The 16649-nt window shown below is 42.8% G+C and overlaps 1 protein-coding gene across 2 annotated transcripts in view; it reads right to left on the reverse strand.

The window, feature by feature from the left end:
* PPP2R5E (protein phosphatase 2 regulatory subunit B'epsilon) overlaps positions 1-990 on the reverse strand; it is a 160609-nt gene extending 159619 nt beyond the window's left edge. The window contains exon 1 of one of the 2 annotated variants that reach the window (XM_005211993.5): positions 415-990. The gene's annotated coding sequence lies outside the window, so the exon portion shown is untranslated. The remainder of the gene's footprint in view (positions 1-414) is intronic. The other variant, NM_001083468.1, reaches the window with a different exon arrangement.
* Between the last annotated feature and the right edge of the window lie 15659 nt (positions 991-16649).

A 16649-nucleotide genomic window follows, 5' to 3' on the forward strand; every position in this document is an offset into this window, starting at 1 on the left:
GGGATGCTCACATACTCCCTTTGCTCCCACCCACCCCATCCCCCCACCACCCGAAGCCCTGGAGAAGCTAAGCTGCTACAGAATCCTTCTCACTACACCAATCCCCCTTTCCTCCCCCCTCCGCCTCCGTCAGTGGATAAAGGGGGACAAGAATACGCCTCCAGTGCCGGAAGGTGGAGAAAAAGGGGGGAGGGGGCAAACAGAACGAGAGACAACATCAGAAGCAATTGCAGGTAAATCAGACAAGTGGGACCGGCGCTCCCTCTCCCGCACCTCATCCCACCGCACCCCTCGCCAGCTCGGGCCAGGCCTTTCCCAAGTCCGGTGCCCTGCGGGTTCTCCAGGAGGACAGGGAAGAGGCAAGCAAGGAGGAAAGGAAGCAGACAAGCCCCGGGGCTGGAGGGACGAAGTTACCTTGAAGCTTCTGGAGAAGAATCCAAAGATGATCTGTGGTTTCGGAGGGGCGGGAGACGGGAGAGAGGGCCGCAGCGGGGGCGGGTGGCGGGACAGGGACGTGCAGGGGGAGGTCCGGACAGCGGCAGGGAGCCCGGGGCGACGGCTGTCCGGCGCGGCGTCCCTCCGGTTCCGCGGCGGCGGCGCCTCTAGGCCTCACAGCGCTCCGGCGGCGGCGGCGGCCTCACGATCCTCCCCCGCGGGCCCGTCCCATCAAATCGGCACCGACCCCGTTGCGGCTCCGCCGGTGGCTCCTCGCTCACATTCCCGGCGGGCGGCGCCTCTGCTCGTTGCCTCGGACCCGGCGGCAGAAGCGACGACGAGGGGAGGGGGGAAGGGAGGGAGGAAGACTGAAGCCGCAGCGGCAGCAGAAGGAAAGAGAAAGAGGAGGAGTCGCTGGGGCTGGAGCCGCCGCTGCCAGAGCCTCCGTTCGGTACCCGCGGTGGGTCCCCGTCAATGCCCCTTTCTCTCTCCTATTGTCAATATCACCGGGCGGCTGAGTCCATGGCACACGCGCAACCGAACCTTCTCGCCAACAGCGCCCGCCTCCGGCGCCCACTCACTGGAAACTTCGAACGGGAAGCAAGGCCTCATTGGTCGGTGTCCGCCTTCACTCCCCTGTCAGCATGTTCGGCTGAGAGCCGATCGCGGATTGGCGGCGGGGGGTGGGCGGAGAAACATGAGGGTGGGAAGAGAGGAGACCGAGGATTGGACTAAGGTGAGAGGAACCCGGATGCAGCCGCGTTCTCAGGCCGCGCTGCCGCCGCTTCCGCCAAGCAGTAGGGTAGGCCGAGGAAAAGAGCTGCTGCAGCGACTAGGCCTAACTGGAGCTGCTAAAGCTCGGGAGGTGTGCAGCGGACAAAAATACGAAGGGTTTCTGTGCAGTGCGGAACCTCTGGGCGGCGGTCGTCTGCAGCTTGAGGATTCCGAGGGCAAGGGTCGGGTAATTCCCGGCCCTCGATTCCGCCCTTTTCAGCCGCGAGACTGGCCCTTCTGGGCTCGAGTAGTCCACTCGCGACGGGAACCAGCGCCGCTGCTCGTGTAAATGGGCCCTTCGCGGCTCGCGGCCGTAAACCCCCAGCAGTCGCTCTCCGCTCCACCTTGTGGGAGGCCTGGCACCGAAATCCGAACCCCTGGGGCCCGGCCAAGGGTTGGATATCGCTTCGAATTCTCTCTCGTCCTCGTCTCCTTTTTCCTGAACCTCTTTTGAATGTCAGCTCTCTGGAGCTGCTGCAAGCCTGGTTGGGGCCAGGTCGGTGTGGCGGGCGCAGGTGGGAACGCTGTCTCTAAGCCCCGAGATCATTTACTGAGAACCGCCGCTTGGGCTCACCCGCTGCACGGAGCTCAGGGAAATCCAGCTCCAAACTGTGGGAGTTTGGGAGCTTTTAATTAGCAAGTTGGATCCGAAAGAGTTTGTGGCGAAGGCTTCACTTAACTCTAGCTGGAACAAGTGATTAAATATTTAGAGAAATGGTTGCATTCTTAGTGAGCCCTAGGCCAAGTGGTGAAGTCCAAGGGGTCTCAAAGAGTCGGACACGACTGAGTGACTGAACAGGCGACGTGGTGCATTACCAGATAATATTCTTGAACCGTTGCTCTATTCGACTGCATGCTACATTTGTCTTTTGAGAGGGTGAAAAAAAAAAAAAAAACTCTTAAGTACAAATGCCAAGGTACCAAATGTTCAAAACTTGGAAAATGAGAAAAAAAAAATAGCATTTATAATCATTGAACCCAGGGACAACCACTGTTCGCATTTTGATGTGCTTCTCTCCAGCATTTTCTTCCTTAAAATTTGTCTATTCCGTTCTGTAGACTTTTAATTTTTCCACTTGGCATTATATCGTGTTTTCCATGTAAGTAAAACTGTACCATGCATACAACTAACAGCAGGAAAAAGAAATGCTTTTATTTCTCTTGTTTGTGTTGTTTAACACTCAAGCGTTGCAAATTTCTATGCATATCCCCAGAAATGAGTCTTGAATGAAAAAAAAATTTGTCATTAAAAAAAATTTTAAGTGATATAGGAAGCCGAAAATGTTGGTGCTCTTAGACGGAAGCGGGCTTCCCCTACTGGCTCCAGATGATTGGCCACTATAGGTGGTGTCTGTGTTTGCTCTGAAAAGTTCCATCTCCCCTAAGCATTATAAAACTGGCTAGAATACCAGTCTCCCTCCCACCTTCAAGCAACTTGCATTTCCACATCTCAATTTCCCATACCAGTCTTCATGAAAAATTCAGTGTCCCAGCCATGCAGTACTTCTTTGCTCAATTTCTGATTAAGGGTAAATGTAGAATTTAAACCAGAGAAGATTTTAAAACCAACTCAGTTTCCCTTGGCAACAATTGAACTGTCAAAGAGTAGTGCTTGTTTGAAATGCTCACAGCTGTTGCTTAGAATATTTCACATTTTGTAGAGTGGGGATTTTGCTTGCAAATTATGGATCTCTATAAAGACAATTCATTTCAAAACTCTCGCTTTCTATAAAATGGCTGAGTAACTGAAATGAGTAGGTCTTTTTAAATGGAAAAATCCTTGCCTATGTGAGAGATTGTTCCTTGAACTGATAGTTTCTAAAGGAGATCCAAGCATCCAAGGGGTATGTATATTCCAGCCAAGTACAAAGCAGTTGAGAAATGGAGTATTTCCTGTCATATCAATAAAGCATGGAGTCACAACCATCAGCTATTTTGGCTCTCCAAATGTGAATTTCTGAGCTGGGAGGGCCCCCAGGAAGCCCTCAGGCTGCAGTCATTCCCTAGATGAGCACTGAGGAGCTGGTGGTGGGGGAGGGGCAGGGCAGATGAGGGGTGCAGTGAAGATGTGAAAAATGCAGAATACTGGCCCCAGATAGCTGAGATGTAAATGAAAGAAGTGATTTCAGTGAACCTAGACTCTTGCATCTTCCTATATATAGAAAAGCACTAAATTCCTTGAGATATCCTCAGTTCAGTTCAGTTGCTTAGTCGTGTCCGACTCTTTGCCACCCCATGGACTGCAGCCCTCCAGGCCTCCCTGTCCATCACCAACTCCCAGAGTTTACTCAAACTCATGAGATACCTGGTTTTCCTTAATTAACAATAATCTTTTAATGTTTAAACCACCTGCTCATTGTTGGAAACTTCTATATAACCTGACTCCTCCCCCCGACCCTCGGAGCAGCTCTCTCAGGGTCGCTTGAGATGCTGTTTCCCTGGGCTTAAAGTCCTAAAAATTCCCACCAAATAAAATATAACTCTGAACTTTTAGATTGTGACTATTTTTAAAGTCAACCCAGTCCATTTGGGTTGCAGGAGAAGAAAGTATGGGGACATCTCTTTATGCCTGCTGCTGGTGCTGCTAAGTCGCTTCAGTCGTGTCCGACTCTGTGCGACCCCATAGACAGCAGCCCACCAGGCTCCCCCGTCCCTGGGATTCTCCAGGCAAAAACACTGGAGTGGGGTGCCATTTCCTTCTCCAATGCATGAACGTGAAAAGGGAAAGTGAAGTCGCTCAGTCGGGTCCGACTCTTAGCAACCCCATGGACTGCAGCCTACCAGGCTCTTCCATCCATGGGATTTTCCAGGCAAGAGTACTGGAGTGGGGTGCCATTGCCTTCTCCGTCTTTATGCCTAGTTCTAATCAAAAAAGAAAACTAATATTCTACATAATATTTTACATATATATAATGAGTGATCCTGCACCCAGTCCATGGAATGATCTCTTGGCCTAGAACAGCACAGGAGAGGTCCTCAAGGAAAAGTGGGAGTTACGCATTTTCAAGGGTTGGCAGTGGTAGTCCCACTCAGTCAAATCTCTGTCAACATGTAATGACTTATTGCAGTTTGCTCGGTTCAGTTAAGAGAAGTTACTGAATATATTACCTAGGTTTAATGAAACTCATGATTGAGCTCAGCCGCTCAGTCATATCTGACTCGTTGTGACCCCAAGAACTGTAGCCTGCCTCTGTTCATGGGATTTCCCAGGCAAGAATACTGAAGTGGGTTGTCATTTCCTAACTAATCCATAGAAAATATCCAAGCTGCTTTACAGGGTTCTTTGCAATGAAACCACAGGAAAACAAGCAAATGGCAGAACTGACACATCTTCTAGTATCAGGTTTTTTGGCAGCTACATTTCAAAATTAATATAATAAATTCAACCAAATTTTGGCTTGAAAAAATACCAAACTCATCAAGAAGATTCTGAATGTGGATTTATATCCACTGTCATTAACAGTGAACTTCATCCTGAACATATAATTGAGTTATTAGCTAATGCTGGTAGCATATGTATACACTTTATAAATAAATATACATATATGCAGTTAATAATTGCTTCCCAAAAATATGCTGATGGGAATGAATGATCAAAAAAGTTTGGAGACGTCTACTCTACACAAAAATATAAAAACAAACAACAATGAAGAAATACATTATAGTTGTCTGGGAAGCCATCAAGTGACAAAACACTGTTCATTGTATCAGATGAAAGCATTCAGTTCCCAGACCAAGGCTGAGCTTACCGTGAATCTACTAGTGAGTTGACCATGTGATGAGACTGGAAGATATAAACTATCATCTTCTGGTGAACTAAAGAAGGGTTAAGATAATAAGCAGAAGTATCATCAAAACAATTATCAACAAGTATAGGAGGAAAGGGCTTCCATGGTGGCTCAGTGGTAAAGAACCCTACTGCCAATTGCAGGGGACACATGTCTTCAAGTTCAATCACTGCGTGAGGAAGACCCCCTGGAGAAGGAAATGGCAACCCACTCCAGTATTCTTGCTGGGAGAATCCCATGGACAGAGGAACCTTGAGGGTTACAGTCTGTGGGTCCCAAAGAATCAGACACAACTGAGTGACTACACTACCACCACAGGAGACAAAGACTTCTGCTGATAAGATGACAGACACCATCAGAGGTGTCATCTTATCAGCATAAGTACCATCAGAGGTGCACGAGCCCAATTTGTGAGTGGGGGTAGAGGGTACATGAAGCTGGTTGTGAGCTAAGAGTGAAGAATAGTGAAAAAGCCTGAGACAAGAGCTGCTGTCTTAGAAAAGCAATAAAAGGATTATATGTACAGATACATAGGCAAGAAAATTTGGTACTACAACATTTACCTACACAGGAAACACCCTCAGCACTGACATTTTCTTGGGTCACAATTTAAACAGTACAGTTGCGTTTTCAGATATACCTCAAAAGTCATAGGTTATGCATGGCTTTTCATGTGATTAATGTGTATAATTATAGCTTGAGATTTAAAACATTTAGCTGTTCCAGTTCCATTCCTAGCAGTGAGAAGTCCTAGGTCACTAATGCATCAAACAGGAAGAGGGACCCTATGTTGCTGATGGGGGAGGAAATTTAACAAAAAAGGGGGAAAAAACAGGGAACGAGAAAGCCTATGCTTCAAGTGCATTTTCTTTCACATAGGCTAAAAGACAAATGTACTACAAGCAATAATTTTGCTGGTAAAATAGTCAACTTACATACAATTAAATGGACTAATGTGTGTGCCTGCTCAGTTGCCTCCAATTCTTTGCAACCCCATGGACTGTATAGCCTGCCAGGCTCCTCTGTCCATGGAATTCTCCAGGCAGAATACTGGAGTGGGTTGCTATTCATTTCCCCAGGGGATCTTCCCCACCCAGGCATCAATCCCATATCTTGCATGGCAGGCAGTTTCTTTACCATCTGAGCCACCAAGGAAGCCACAAAAAATGGACTAAATTTGTAACTAATTATAATCATAATGATGAGAACACAGACTCTGGAATCAGATACTATACTCAAAGTAGAATTCCAGTGCCAAGAGCTAGCAACTGGGCCAGATTTCTCACTCTTCACAGCCTGGGTTTCCTGGCCTGTAAATGAACAGAAGAATACTTCCTAACTCAGGATAGTCATCAGATTTAAATAAGGTTATACAAAAGAGATCTCAACGACCCGGATAACCATGATGGTGTGATCACTTACCTAGGGCCAGACATCCTGGAATGCGAAGTTAAGTGGGCCTTAGGAAGCATCACCAGGAACAAAGCTAGTGGAGGTAATGGAATTCCAGCTGAGCTATTTCAAAGGTTAAAGTGCTGCACTCAATATGCCAGCAAATTTGGAAAACTCAGCAGTGACCACAGGACTGGAAAAAGTCAGTTTTCATTCCAACCCCAAAGAAGGGTAATGCCAAAGAATATTCAAACTACCACACAATTGCACTCATTTCACATGCTAGCAAGATCATGCTCAAAATCCTCCAAGCTAGGCTTCAACAGTACATGAACCAAGAACTTCAGATGTTCAAGCTGGATTTAGAAAACGCAGAGGAACCAGAGATTAAGTTGCCAACATCCACCCGATCATAGAAAAAGCAAGAAAATTCCAGAAAACCATCTACTTCTGCTTCATTGACTATGCTAAAGCACTTGACTGTGTGGATCACAACAAACTGTGGAAAATTCTTCAAGAGAAGGGAATACCGGACCACCTTACCTGCCTACCGAGAAACCTGTATGCAGGTCAAGAAGCAGCAGTTAGAACCAGACATGGAACAACAGACTGGTTCAAAATTGGGAAAGGAGTACATCAGGCTGTATATTGTCACCCTGCTCTTTTAACTTATATCCAAAGTACATCATGCAAAATACTGGGCAGGATAAAACACAAGCTGGAGTCAAGATTGCCGGGAGAAGTATCAATAACCTCAGATATGCAAATGACACTACCCTAATGGCAGAAAGCAAAGAGAAACTAAGGAGCCTCGTGATGAAGGTGAAAGAGCAGAGTGAAAAAGCTGGCTTAAAGCTCAAAATGGGTTTGCCTGTGGCACAGCTGGAAAGAATCCGCCTGCAATGCAGGAGACTTGGGTTCCATTCCTGGGTTGGGAAGATCCCCGGGAGATGGGAAAGGCTACCTACTCCAGTATTCTGGCCAGGAGAATTCCACGGACTGTATAGTCCATGGGGTTACGAAGAGCTGGACACGACTGAGTGACTTTCATGTTCACTTTTCAAAAAACAAAGATCATGGCATCCGGTCCCATCACTTCATGGCAAATAGATGGAGAAACAATGGAAACAGTGAGAGACTTTATTTTCTTGGGCTCCAAAATCACTGTGGATGGTGACTATAGCCTTGAAATTAAAAGATGCTTGCTCCTTGGAAGAGAATCTATGACAATCCTAGACAGTGTATTAAAAAACAGAGACATCACTTTGCCAACAAAGATCCATATAGTCAAAGCTATGACTTTTCCAGTAGTCATTCATGTATGGATGTGAGAGTTGGACCATAAAGAAGGTTGAGTGCCAAATAATTGATGCTTTCGAGCTGTGGTGTTGGAGAAGACTCTTGAAAGTCCCTTGGACTGCAAGATCAGACCAGTCAATCCTAAAGGAAATCAACCCTAAATATTCATTGGAAGGTCTGATGCTGAAGCTCCAATACTTTGGCCACCAGGTGCAAAGAGCTGACTCATTGGAAAAGACCCTGGTGCTGGAAAAGATTGAAAGGAGAAGGGGGCAACACAGGGTGAGATGGTTGGATGGCATTACTGACTCAGTGGACATGAGTTTGAGCAAACTTGGAGATGATAAAGGACAGGGAAGCCTGGTGTGCTGCAGTCTACAGGGTCTTAAAGAGTCAGACACAATTGAGGGACTGAACAACGATGCACCTACTATGGGCTTCCCAGGCGTCACTATTGTAAAGAACCCGGCTGCCAATGCAGGACACTTAAGAATCATGGATTCGATCCCTGGGTTTGACAAGATCCTCTGGAGGAGGGCATGGCAACCCACTACAGTATTCTTGCCTGGAGAATTCCAGGGACAGAGAAGCCTGGTAGGCTATAGTCCATAGGATGGCAAAGAGTCAGACCACAACTAAAGTGACTTAGCATGCATTCATGAGTGCACTTACTATAGTGCCTGACACATGTTAACTGTTCAATAAATACTAGTCATTACCATAATCATCCACTGTCTTCACGTTTCAATACTTTTTGTCCATTTAGAAATTGTCCTTTAAGAGGTTTTGTCTTTTTTCCCCGCTAAAATTATATTCTGAAATGCCCTTCTGTGATAAAAAGAAAACAAGGAGCAAGGAAATGAGCCACATGCTTTTCAATCCATTTCCACACTAAATTATCATGTGCGTTTGGCAGCATTCATTAGCAATAACAGGGATTTGCATTGTACAATATCTGCATACTTTTGAAAGTAATAAAAAATGATCATTTGATTTAACATCATTTCAGAGCTTTATGTTCATTTCTAATTTATATACCTTTAAAAGAGGTGTAAACTATTTTGCTCTAAGCTTACCTAGTTTCTTTCTCCTTGTAACCTTCAGAACAGCACTAAGACTGAGGTCCTAGGCCTGTTTCTAGCAATAGCCTAGCCTTGGTGTGGTGGATATTGGCTTCCCATCCAAACCCGCTTTTCCTTTGAGGATGACACTCCTCACTTCATGTGGTCTTGGTGGAACTGTTAACCATGAGAGATGCGTACACAACCCAAGGGGATCACCTGGATCTTCCACAAGATTTGCTCTGTGAAAACTGAGAGCGATGCCTCTCTTTCTTTTGGATCATAAACCGTAGAAATGATGTAAGTTGGAGCTACTTCTGACCATCTCCGTTCCTCTCCTCCAGCCTGGAAGGAGCCAGTACTGTGGGGAAAACACTGGCAAATGCTGAGTTTTAACCACCTGATTGGAGCTGCTGAATTCAGCTATGTCAGAAACTAATTTCTGTTGTGTGATTCAGTGAAGTCTATCTTGTTTAAGCTACTTTGATATTGAATTTCTATAACTTACACCCAAAAGAATCCTGACTAATAATGCAAGGCCAAGTTATTTAACCTCTCCAAGCCTCAATTTACTCTTTAGGCCCTGAATCTTGGGTTTTCTATGGGATGAAATCTTTAGGTGAACTCTGATCCGATGCATGAGAGAAAATTATTTAAAGTGAACTTGCCAGAAATTCTTTCATAATGTAATTTACCAAATCAAATTTATTTGTTGGGTTTTATTTCTAAAATTCAAAGCAAATATCTTTAAGAATTACACCTACAGAGTTAAGTTTCCTTAGAATACATCTACCTGAGGAGAAAGTGCAGTGACCTACCAAACACGAAAATAAGCTTTATTCTTAGCAAACTGCTGCTTTTCAGTAGGTTGTTTTTACTGTATCACTTAAGACACCAGACCATATTTTAGAAAGTGTAGCCTATGTTTGAATGTTGCATCCAGGATTCTTACCTATCGTAGAGAGCAAGCATTACTTCTCAGAGATCAATAAAATTGGGTAAAACCTATGAACAGGAGGTAAATCACTGCTAAAATGTTATCAATGGGCAAGACAACCAAGAGGGTGAGAACTTAAATCTGAATACACTGTTATCAAAACAACAATAAGGACAATATAATCAATCTTGTATGGTATTGGTAATGATAACTGCAAACACATGCATAGCAATTTAGCTCACTTTCCTGTGCACTACTTAATTTGAATCCTATCTCTGTAGATGTATATTATTTCCATTTTATAAATATGGACATTTTTTATAAATATGGAAAGATGAGATGGGGAAGTTGTCCAGTTCCACATAGCTAGTAACTAGTAGAACCACAATTTGTATCCAGTTCTTCCAGGGCCCAGGCCTTTTCACACTGTACCAAGTTACCTCTATTTTTAAATCCTTGTTTGCTAATGATATGGCCAAGTAATTGAATACAAGGCTACTATTTTCTCCATCTTACAGAAGGAAAGACTAATAAGACACAGAGATCAAATATCCTATACAATGTCATATAGAAAAAAAAAATGGTATAAACAATGGATCAAGTCTTCCATCATCATCATCAATGTGAACTCCCACCCTATAAGCGAGGAATTACAGCAGACGTTTTACATGTATTCTCTTAATTCTTAAAATAACCTGTTAATGCAAGTACTTTTATCCTATTCTACAGAGACAGAAATTAAGGCACAGAAACGTTTTGTTTCTTTTCAAAAATCATGCAACTAGTAAGTGTCAGAATTTGGGCAGGAGTTAAGACTAGAAGACAGGCATTGAAATTCATTGTTTTACTGCCTGTCTCCCCTGGGAAATGGTCTATACAATCCGGTTTGTATATAGTGCTTTACAGAATATATAGAAAACATGAAAACTTTCTCACTCATTTCCCTTGATAGTCAAGCCTTTTTCCAAAACAACAAAGAAGCCCCATTCTGTCTTTGGTGAGAAGTGCACTTTGCTGGTGGAGTTAGGTTGCAGTGTGGCTCCAAATCAACCTTCTTATTGAAGAGATCTGCTTTGGAGATCTTAGTCTTAAAGAGCTTTGAAACAGGGACAATGGCAGCAGCCACCTCTAATATTTAAAAACGTTCTGTCTGATGGGTTTCAAAGTCAGTAAAGCTTATATTCTCAGATTTGGATGGTTAGTGACCCGCTTAACAAATCAGTTGGCAACTGGAACAAACTATTTATGAAAAAGTATTTTTGAAGAACAAGCATTGGAAGAGACTCATTCAAAATATAAAATTCCAGCTGTGTTGACCTTTAGAGAGGAAAAGTTAAACATAACTAAAAGTCACTGGCTTTGGAAGCAGATGGGAGCCAATGCTTAGCTTCAAGAGAAATCATTATCATCATCAAAGTCAGTACATTTTCAATAAGCCTTTCAAACACTTAATATCAGAGAACGTTCCTAACCAAATTTCTATCATTTTACTTAATCATTCCTTTGTGCATTCATTCCAAATATTTAAGTAACTACTCTGTGCTCAAAGGAAATTCAAATATGAATAAGATATAGTAAGTAATATTACTCTAGTGTATTACAGGAAGTTATGATCAAGAGTTAATTATTATGGGAGCCCAGTGAAGTGAAAAGGGAAGTTTTAGTCACTCAAACTTGTTGGATTGTCTGCAACCCCATGGACTGTAGCCCACCATGGACAGGCTGCACTGTCCATGGGATTTCCCAGGCAAGAATACTGGAAGTGGGTGTCATTTCCTTCTTCAGGGGATCTTCCTGACTCAGGGACCAAACCCAGGTCTCCTTCACTGGAGGCAGATTCTTTACCATCTGCTGCTGCTGCTAAGTTGCTTCAGTTGTATCTGACTCTGTGCGACCCCATGGACTGCAGCCTATCAGGCTTCTCCGTCCCTGGTATTCTCCAGGCAAGAACACTGGAGTGGGTTGCCATTTCCTTCTCCAATATATGAAAGTGGAAAGTGAAAGTGAAGTCGCTCTGTTTCGTCTGACTCTTAGCGACCCCATGGATTGTAGCCCAACAGGCTCCTCCATCCATGGGATTTTCCAGGCAACAGTACTGGAGTGGGGTGCCATTGCCTTCTCCCATCTGAGTCCAGTGTAAAACCTTGTGAGCAGGAAAGGCAAATGGAAAAAAATAAATAAAGGAAAAAGAGGGTGTGGTATATAAGCTAAACATTGTGACGCTCAGAGCTCTCATTCATTCCTGGCTCAGCGTTTTATTTGTTTGGTTGTTTGTTTAAAGTATTCTTTGCTATAGCCAGGAAATATCCAAATGAGTCACATAAATTATTTTCATTTGATTAATAAGTGCTCAACTGATGTTGAATTCTTCCTTCCATTCCTTCTCCTCTTCCCCAGTCCACCTTCAGAGTTAGGAATTAGGATACTCATTTCCCTTCACTCTCTGTGTGCTGGGATATTGCAGAACAAGGTAGAATCTAGGTTCTCTCTCTTGAGTCAGAGCAGCAGGGGCCTGGAGGGTGGGATGAATTGGGAGATTAAGATTGACGTATACATGCTAAGTCGATTCAGTCGTGTCCGACTCTGTGAGACCCCATAGACGGCAGCCCACCAGGCTCCCCCATCCCTGGGATTCTCCAGGCAATGCATGAAAGTGGAAAGTGAAAGTGAAGTCGCTCAGTTGCGTCTGACTCTTAGCGACCCCATGGACTGCAGCCTACCAGGCTCCTCCATCCATGGGATTTTCCAGGCAACAGTACTGGAGTGGGGTGCCATTGCCTTCTCGATGATGTATACATAGTGCTATGTATAAAACAGATAACTAGTGAGAACTTACTGTATAACATAGGGAACTCTGTTCAACGCTCTGTGGTGACCTAAATGGGAGGGAAATCTAAAGAAGAGTGGACATGGGCTTCCATGGTGGTCCACTGGTTAAGAATTCACCTTGCCATGCAAGGGACACCAATGCAATCCCTGGTCTGGGAGGATCCCACATGCAGCGGAGCAACTAAGCCCATGCACCACAACTGCTGAGCCAGCTCTCTAGGGCCCATGCTCCACAATAAGAGAAGCCACCGCAATGAGAAGCTCGTGTGCTGCAGCTAGTGAGTAGTCTCCGCTTTTCTGCCACAGGTAGAGAAAGCCCGCATGCAGCAACGAAGACCCACCGCAGTCAAAAAATAAATCAATAAATAAATCTTTTTAAAATACAAGAGTAGATATATGTATACGTATAACTGATACACTTTACTGTACAGCAAAGTGTATACTTCAATACAAATAATTAATAATAATAAAAGAGCAGCAGGAGCCTTATCAGGGATTTAGCCAGTGTGAAAAGGGATGAATTGTTATTAAAATTCTGGGCGGGGACATATAGCCTCAGCCGACAGGGACTAGCAGCAGGACTGGAAAGCCTGAGGTCTTTTTTTATCTCTGTCCCTTGCTGTGATTGTACTCTATTTTTTTTTCTCTCATTAAAGAGGCACTTTCTTCGAAGACCAGGCTACACGGTGCAAAATGGCAGATCTAGGTCTCATGCTTTCATTGTCTCCATTTAAGACAGTATCCAGAAGTTAGGCTAGACTCCCTGGGGAGGGGACTCTGGTCCAACCTAGGTCCTCCCCACGTCTGGTCCTGTCAACGGTGGTCAGGACATCAGAGGATTGTTGCACAAAATAAGCGATGAGGCTTTCTGTTGTCTCCATGTGTGCTGAGAAAGAAAAAAAAGAAAAGAAGCCATTACCCCAAGACACATGCAATGACTATCTGCTTATGACATCTTTGATTTTTTTTTTCCTCAAATTAAATTTATAATAGTGGAATTAATGGTCTGGGGAGAAGAGTATTCGTTAAGTGCTTGATTAAGTTCTGCCACATTGCCAAAACTATTACTCCCTTTCTTATCTTGTCTGAGTTGATAGGTCCCAAATTTGAAACTAATTATAACTTTCATCTCTTTAATTATAGAGCTAGAATAGTTAAAATATTTTCCATATTTAGTAGTCATTTATATTTATTTTCCTGCAAATTGTTTGTGTTCATTGCTTGTTTTTCTATTACAGTTTTAATGCTTTTATGATCTACTTATATGAATTTTTTACATATTGATTTACATACAGGAATATACCAGGTTTCCTTTGGGATTTCCTTCATTGCTAAGCATAAATTCTTAGAAAGTCTTTGCCTTAAAAATTCCTCCCTCTGGAAATAATTCAAACAAAAACACTCCTGAGGTTTACAGGGATACTCATTGCAGAATTTTAATAACAAAAAAATATAAACAACGTAAATATGTATCAGTTGAGGGACAGTAAAATAAATTATGGTACATTCATACTATGGAATACTATGTAGCTATTAAATATAAAGGAGATGTATATGCACTCATGTGGTAAGGTGTCTATGGCAGTAAGTGAAAAAAGCAAGAATCATAAAATTGTAGATAAGGTAGTCCCCCATTTATATTAGGAGAAACCTGATATATAAATAGATATATAGATATCTAGAAAAGATCTGGAAGAATATACCTGGAACTATTAACAGTGAATATTTGAGGGCATGGCTCAGAGGAAGATGGTAAAGGTTAAATTATATATTGAAATATTGTTTTAATTTTTATAAAGAATAGGCATCATCTTACCTTTTATTTAATAAAACATTTTAGGGAATTCCCTTAAACAGTGATCCAGTTGTTAGGACTCCAAGCTTTCACTGCTGAGGGTCCAGGTTCAATTCCTGGTCAGGGAACTGAAATCCTACATGCCTCATAACTTGGTCAAAAAAAAAAAATTATGGTGGAAGTCTCTTATGTAATGGTCTCCCATCATGTCCTTTCTTTTCAGAGGTTACCATGACCCTGAATCTGGGGGGCTTTTATTCTCATGATGTCATATTTAAGTAAATGTCCCTAAACATCATGTAGTATTTTTTCATATTTTCGATTCAGTTCAGTCACTCAGACGTGTCCAACTCTTTGCAACCCCATGGACTGCAGCACACCAGGCTTCCCTGTCCATCACCAACTCCCGGAGCTTGCTCAAACTCATGTCCATCAGGTCGGTGATGCTATCCAGCCATCTCATCCTCTGTTGTCCCCTTCTCTTCCCGCCTTCAATCTTTCCCAGCATCAGAGTCTTTTCCAATGAGTCAGTTCTTCACATCAGGTGGCCAAAGTATTGGAGCTTCAGCTTCAGCATCAGTCCTTTCAATGAATATCCAAAACTGATTTCCTTTAGGATTGATTTAGGATTAATCTCCTTGCAGTCCAAGAGATTCTCAAGAGTCTTATCCAACACCAAGTTCAAAATCATCAATTCTTCAGCGCTCAGCTTTTTTATGGTACAACTCTCACATCCATACATTACTACTGGAAAACCATACTATGGAAAAACCATAGCTTTGATTAGATGGACCTTGGTTGGCAAAGTAATGTCTCTGCTTTTTAATATGCTATCTAGGTTGGTCATAGCTTTTCTTCCAAGGAGCAACCATCTTTTAATTTCATGGCTGCAGTCACTATCTGTAGTGATTTTGGAGCCCCAGAAAATACAGTCTGTCACTGTTTCCATTGTTTCCCCATCTATTTGCCATGCAGTGATGGGACCAGATGCCATGATCTTAGTTTTTTGAATGTTGAGTTTTAAACCAGCCTTTTCACTCTCCTCTTTCACAGAGGCTCTTTAGTTTTCATATTTTAGGATTGCATATAATTAGTATTATACTGTACATTATCTTCTGTAACATAATTATCCACTCAACATGATATTAACCACGTTGATAGAGATGCTTTGGGTCATTCACTTTCCCTGCTATATAGCATTCTGCTTACAAATGTTCTGCCATTTATTCCTCTTATTTTGTGATGTTTGGACTGTTTCCCAGCATTTTATATCTTGTACAGCGGTGCTGTGAACATTCCTGGGCACATCTCCTTGTGTACTGTGGTTTCTCCAGTGTGCATATCTAGAAGAGGCATCAGGTCAAAGGGTATGTCCTCTTCAACTTCAACAAGATAGGGGCATACTGCTTTCCTAAATGTGTGTGCCAATTTACAATCTCACCAGCAGCATACAGGAGATTCTGATGTCCAAAATATCCTTTCTCATTCAGAAAGTAGACATTTATCAACATTATCTTCTAATTTTTATTTCTCTCTCCTACTATATCCTTTAATTGAACTTGAATTAATTTTGGCATATGGTATAAAATAAGAACCTAAATTGATTTTTTATAAATAACCAATTTTCCCACCATCATTTATTGTCATGACAAGTCCATTTTCCTTAGACTTTTAAGTCTTTTTCTTCCTTATTCTCACCTGATGACTTACATAGTTGAATTTTGGAATCATGTTGTAGCTCTCCTAAATAGCTTATCGAGATTTTATTGTAATTGCATTAGGTCCAAGAATAATTTTAGTCTAAAACCCACACTAAACAGATCAAACTCCCACTCTCAAACTGAAATGACTAAACTGGTCACTGCACAAAATCCAATACCCTCAGCTTCTACTGAAGTCTCTCCCATTATCTATAACTCTTTCTCATCATTCAAGCTCATTAATTCAAGCATACTTGTATCCTCTTTGTCCTTTAAACTTTTCTCATCTATTTTTATCTCCAAACTTTGTTCATGAGGTTTCCTCCCACCAGAAATGCCAACCCTTCCTTCCATTCCCCAAAGAAGGGGTCCTAGCTACTCTAAGAGTCTTAGGAGTTATCCCACTATCTTGCATTGCAATTCTGTTTCCTCATGCTTGTATTTAATCTCTCCAACTCGATGATTGGATTAACTAAAATAACAAAAGCGAGGCAGGTAGAACTTGCCTGGAGAGAAGTCAGTAAGAACAGTTGTTGAGTGACTTCCCTGGTGTTCCAGTGGTTAAGACTCTGTGTTTCCTCTGCAGAGAGTGCAGGTTCAATCCCTGATTGGGGAACAAAGATTTTTCCTGGTGCAGCC

This window comes from Bos taurus, chromosome 10, assembly GCF_002263795.3.
Source record: "Bos taurus isolate L1 Dominette 01449 registration number 42190680 breed Hereford chromosome 10, ARS-UCD2.0, whole genome shotgun sequence".
In the NCBI taxonomy this organism is placed as follows: domain Eukaryota; kingdom Metazoa; phylum Chordata; class Mammalia; order Artiodactyla; family Bovidae; genus Bos; species Bos taurus.